Source organism: Juglans regia, chromosome 4, assembly GCF_001411555.2.
Source record: "Juglans regia cultivar Chandler chromosome 4, Walnut 2.0, whole genome shotgun sequence".
In the NCBI taxonomy this organism is placed as follows: Eukaryota; Viridiplantae; Streptophyta; class Magnoliopsida; order Fagales; family Juglandaceae; genus Juglans; species Juglans regia.
Genome location: NC_049904.1, coordinates 9,077,370 through 9,083,877, shown reverse-complemented (window position 1 = coordinate 9,083,877; position 6,508 = coordinate 9,077,370).

Here is a 6,508-nt window from a genome sequence, read left to right as displayed (position 1 = left end):
GGAGTGGTGGCCGATGGTAGGGGAAGCTGCCGAGGGAGTGGTGGCGTTGGAGGGTGGCGCTACGCGCACCAAGCCCATTCGGGCTGTGCAGTTCTGAAATGGAGAAAGGGAGAGCGTGAGAGGGAGAGGTTGGCATGGATGGACTCGCCGGAAGGAGAGCAAGCCATTGGTGCCGGCGGTGAGGAAGGGTGACGCACGGCGGCGCCGGGCTGAGGCCTTAAGCCGTTCGGGTGTGGGGTGGATCTGCATACAGCGTACGCCGAATGAGAGAGGGAGGAGAGAGAAAAGGTTACGGGGAAATGAGAGGGAAAGAGAGGGGGTCTGGGTATTTAACCCAGTCCCTTCGTCTGAGGATCTACACAACTATCTAACGACGAGGAATTAAAATACTGATTTGAAGATGCGTAAATGTTAACTTAATTAAAAGCACTTAGAGGAATTAAGGTAAATATTATTTTAAACTAACTTTAGTTTATAAAATAATATTCTTCAACATTAATAAAATGATGAAGTCTCACTTAACATATTTAAAAGGGTTAAACAATTTAATTAATAAAAGTTCTCAACATAATTTAAATCTCATAATATCTTAAATAATTGAAATCATTTTAATAATAATATTAAAATGATTTCCGGCAATTATAATTTTTTTAGAGCTTTTCAATAATATTATGATTGTCGTATTTATGATCAAGTCTTAATTCAATAATGATGGAAATATTCCTTATAAATATTTCCAGCATATTTAAAACACTGGGCGTGCCCTAGAAGTCACACGATATCTTTCGAGACACGCCATCATGGTTCGGCATGAATAACGTGGCTCGCAGTCGCTAGTGAGAAAGGCAGATGATCACATAATCTCTGCCTTCGGAATTTGCTTACATATCAAGACGAGACATACGTCAGAAAGGAGAAGCGTACGTAAGAAGAAGGAGCTGGGTATTACAATGAGTCACAAGGACAAAATGTCCATTTGGTAGTTTGATGTTGGAATTAATAATAGATGTAGCTAATGTATACAAGAAAGGAGAACTGATCATATGATCAGTTGCTATTGAATCAATTATCCATGAATTGATAAAATGATAGATTGGCTGAGAGGAATAGAATTTAGAATGATTGAAAGAATTGGATATACCTGAAAAATGTGGAATTAAATATTCAATAGCAAAATCTGAAAGAGAACTACTAACATGACTTACTATGGGTTGATCATTTGAGGGAGGTTCAATTGATGGGGTAGCCATAGGTTGATTTGATTGAGATTGAATAAAACTAAGAATTTGCTAACATTGCTCGTGTTATTGGTAACACTAGAGTCTTAAGATCTTGAGCACCTGGAAAAGAAAAATTGAAACCTGGTGAGAAACCATGGAGCCTGTAGCACTTATCAAAGGTATGACCCTTTTTACCACAATGTTGACAAAGAGGTCTGTCTTTGCCACGGTATGACCAGAAGTACTAGTTCTTGAAAATTTTTTAGTGGAACCACTCTTACTGAACATCAAAGCAGATTCTGGAATGTTGGCCGAAATAGTGATGGAACGTTGACGTTCTTCTTGAAAAACAATTGAAAAAACTTTGTTTATGTGCGGTAAAGGGTCCATAAGCAAGATCTAACCACAAGCACTAGCAAAAGATTCATTTAATCCCATCAAGAATTGTAGAACATATTCCTGTTGTTGATAATCATGAATTATTTGCAATGCTCCACAAGTACATTTAGGCAACGGACATAAATTTTGCATTTCATCCTAGTAACTTTTCAGACGAGTAAAATATGAACTAACATATTCTTGATATTGAATCAAACTGGAAATGTCTTTCTTTAATTGAAAAACATGAGGACCATTAGCCTAAGAAAGTCTTTCTTTAAGATCTTTCCATATAGCTTCAGCCGAGTCAATGTATGATACTAGATGCAATTTCTTTGGACAAAGAATTAATAATCCGAGATAAAACCATAGTAGTGGCACGAATCTAGGGAACATACAGAGAATTAGTTGTAGGAGGTTGAGTTAGACTTCCATCAACAAAAGAAAATTTGTTCTTTACAATCAACGCCATGGTTATTGACTGGATCCAAGTGTGAAAATTCTCACCGATGAGTGGCTGTGAAACAAGAGGGCTCCAGGACTATCACCTTGATGAAGAAAGTAAGGGTTTGTAGGATCATCAATTGCGTCAGCCACGGACGAAGAGGGGCAAAGCGAAGGGTTTTCTCTTGATACCATTCTAGAAGAGAGTACAGTTGAGGGAAAAACTGTTTAATGATATTATTGACATAAAATAGAAAATACAATGGGATGAGCTTATATACACATGCAAGGGTATAAAAGGAATAACCAACATATCTAAAATGCTAAGTAATATAGAATAAATAACATTTGTACATATACAAGTCTGATAATACCCACCCCCGACACACGGACGGGGGGCCCCACCCCCGCATCACAGGGACGAAAAAATGTTCCGAGCAACTAAGTGATTAAGTTGAAACACAAAAGTCAAGTATAGCAATATGTCGTAAAACATGCATAATGAACATGCTATTTACACTATCTTGTTATGTGAAATGTTTTGTTGAGATATACTACACTTGAATTTTAACATTCTTCTTGTGATGTGATTTCCAAACAATACATCGATTTGCAAAACCAAATGAAGAAATTTTGTAAAATGGATGGTTAGTGGTAATTAGTCACATGCTAAGCCACAAATTCACATTTCCATATGCAAAATTACTTCACTTTGGAAATTAGGTAGACTTCACTAGAGGAGGAGGAGGAGACCTATTGTGGTCCTCGGACTTTTACCACAAAGATGATTTGTTAGCTTTGGTTATTTTGATCATTGTTAATAGGCATAAGGGCCAATTTGTAAGTGAGTAAGTTTTATGAATAAAATGAGGTTTTGTGTAAACTAGTGTTCATAAGATGTTCAATTCCATCTCATGTAAGTTTTTGAGCAATGTTCTCGTGTATGCATTTGTAGTAGAGACTAATTGGAATATAGTCATCTTGCTAAAGTCCCAGTTAGGGATGTCACATGATCTTATCAGAGTGAGTCAATTCTAAGCTATGATGAGAGACTTTGGGGATGTTTGGAAACATATCTCATCACATCCCATTTCATCCTATCTCATTTCCTTCCCAAACATCATTCAAACGCAAACACTTTCAAACTAATTATTACAACTTTTTCAAATTTTCAAACAAAAAACAAAAAATAATTCAACTTTTTCAAATCCTAAAACAAAAATTATATTATAACAATATTTTAACTTTATAATATTTTTTATTCAATTTTTTCTCTTTCATTTTCTAAAATCCAATGAATACTTAACTCAAACTATATATCTTACTACTATTTACAAACCATGTTACTACTATTCTCAAAATTCACATCGCATCTCATTCCCCAAGTATCCCCTTAGGATTTGAAGCTAGACCAAACCACCAAAACTTAGGCTCTTATTTAGAACATGATAGAACACCCGTAGGAAAAGGATAAACGGCCAATTCGACAAGCTTCTAACTTAGAAACAGATGTTATCCGACTATGTCTTGGAGAAGTACCCTTTTCCTAAGGGAGTTGTCTATAATAAGGATTTTTCACTCAAATATGGAAAGGAAGAGCAACCATCTCTGATTTACCAGCAAGGATTCCAAATGAATGCCATACACTTCCATCTTTTGAAGTAGAACTTATGATCACAAAAAAATGAACGAGCTAGATACCTTCTATGCATATAATCAAACTATTAAATGAAATGCGTGTCCTTTCACAGGATAATGATGATAAGTAGTTGGCCGAATGAAATTGTACGTAGATGAGAGTGGCAAAGACTAGTATTGTAATCGGGAGCAAATCCTAAAAAATGGCCAACACCACACAAATGTTGGTAAGCATTACTTAGCATATGGCTGAAGATATCGTGTCACACCTTTATAAAGGAAATCATGATGGGCAGAGGGGTTGCTCATTCAAATTTCAATGTAATAGTCTTTTTTTATTGTTATGATTTTGTTGAGACCGCCCTCACTCAAGGAGGTAAAAGCTACTATGGTTGCCATACCCATTGAATCTTCCCCCAGATGGTTATTTGAGCTATTGGAATATTGCTACTGTGATGGGGAAAAAATCATTGGCTTCGGCCCACGACAGCTGGGAGTGTTAAGTGTAGGAGTTAGGCCATCGATAGGGCCCAGTCCGGCCACAGGAGCCCCGAGTTGATAAAGCAAAGCCTAGTTTGGAACTGGGATAAATGGATCGGGTCGGGGCAAGAGATTCGGAGGGAGGCCGGAAAGAAAGGAAAGAAAATTGTGACATGCCTCACCAGACAAAGGGGGAACGGAGTAGAGGCCACATTGCATTTAATGCGGCCCAGAGCAGAGGCCACATCGCATTTAATGGGGTCCAGAACAGAGGCCTTGTCGCATTAAATGCATCCCAGGGTGTAGGGTGTGCGGCATTGAATGCAGCCCAGGGTCCGAGAAGTAAACAAAGAAGGCCCCAGGGCCATCGCTGCTCGGTAAGAAAATAACGCTAAGGCTGCTTGTCAATGAAATATGAAGGACAAATCACCCATCTGACCCAGAACACCGTCGTGGGAAAATCCAACACGGTAAATATGAATAGGGGTCAACCCAACGATAGGTAACATATATAAAAAAATATACTATCGTCTTGGTTCATGTTTTTTTTTTATCAGGTCTTCTAACTGGTTCCATATATTAACTGATATGAACCCGCGGGAAATGAATCCCTTGAACCCACAATCAATTTGAAAACTCACCCAAGAAAGCCAAAATCAAGTCAATGGATGGAGAACCTAGACCTGATGAGAACTCGTTTCAAGAACCAAGATTATATTAAAATCTAGACCTGTTGAAGAACCCGTCTCAAGAACCCAGATTACAAAGGAGAAATGCCACAAAAGGTTGTGATTTACCTTTGATAAGTTCAAAAGTTCAATTAAAAACAAGAGGAGATAAGCTCAACTCACAATGAATAAATTCATCAAATTTCATAAACTAATAAAATATGTTCTTTAAATGAATTAAATAAGTTGAAAGCCTTCAAGTGCCCAACTATGGTTACTTGACTTGCATTTCCTCTTCTAATTCCCAAGAGGCTTCACTGATAGCATGATTATTCCATACCACTTTAACCAATGAATAGTCCGATTACGCAACACTTGTTCGTTTCTCTCTAATATCCGCACCGGCTCTTCTGTATAAGTCAGATCTTCCTGAAATTGAAGAGGCTCGTAATCAATAACGTGGGTGGGGTCAGGTACATACTTCCTCAGCATAGATACATGAAATACATTGTGTACACCTGAGAGTGCGGGTGGTAGGGCTACTCTGTAAGCCACTGGTCCAATCCGATCAAGAATCTCAACTGGTCCGATGTACCTAGGGCTCAACTTACCCTTCTTTCCAAACCTCATAACTCCTCTCATGGGTGCAATCCTCAAGAATACCTTATCCCCAACCTCAAACTCTTATTGGCGACGACGGTTATCTGCATAGCTCTTCTGTCGACTCTGAGCTGCTCTCATTCTAGCTCGAATGGTCTCAATCTTCTCTGTTGTCTTATGTATGATTTCTGGACCCAAAATTTGTCTTTCACCCACTTCGTCCCAATATAAAGGAGATCTGCACTTCCTACCGTAAAGTGCCTCATAAGGTGCCATCTCAATACTAGCCTGGTAACTGTTATTATAAGCAAACTCGACCGAAGGCAAGTGTCGAATCCAAGTCCCCTTAAAATCCAGCATACAAGCTCTCAACATGTCTTCCAAAATTTGAATGGTCCTTTCCGACTGACCATCTGTCTGTGGGTGAAAAGCCGTGCTGAAATTTAACTTAGTGCCCATGGCCTCTTGTAAGCTTCGCCAAAATTTCGAAGTGAAACGCGGATCTCTATCTGACACAATGGACACAGGTACCCCATGCAACCTCACTATTTCCTGTATATATAGCTCGGCTAGTTTCTCTAACTTATAAGAAACTTTGATAGGTACAAAATGAGCTATCTTTGTCAAACGGTCAACTATCACCCAAATTGCATCTTGTCCTGTCTGTGTCCGTGGAAGCCCTGTAACAAAGTCCATAGAAATATGCTCCCATTTCCATTCTGGAATCTGAAGTGGTTGCAATAACCCTGTTGGTCGTTGGTGTTCTACTTTCACCTGTTGGCAAGTTAAGCACTGTGCCACAAATTGAGCAATCTCTCTCTTCATGCCCTCCCACCAAAAAGACTCTTTCAAATCTCGATACATTTTCGTACTACCCGGGTGAACTGTGTAAGGGGAGCGGTGCGCTTCTTCAAGGATAAGTCTTTTTATTACAACACTGTCTGGCACACAACATCTATTTCCAAACCTTAATACTCCATCTTCAGAAACATTAAACTCAGGTTTATCCCCTTTTTCTACTTCTTCGATTAATCTCGCCAACTTAGAATCTTCTTTTTGGGCGAGCTTAATTCTGTCTAT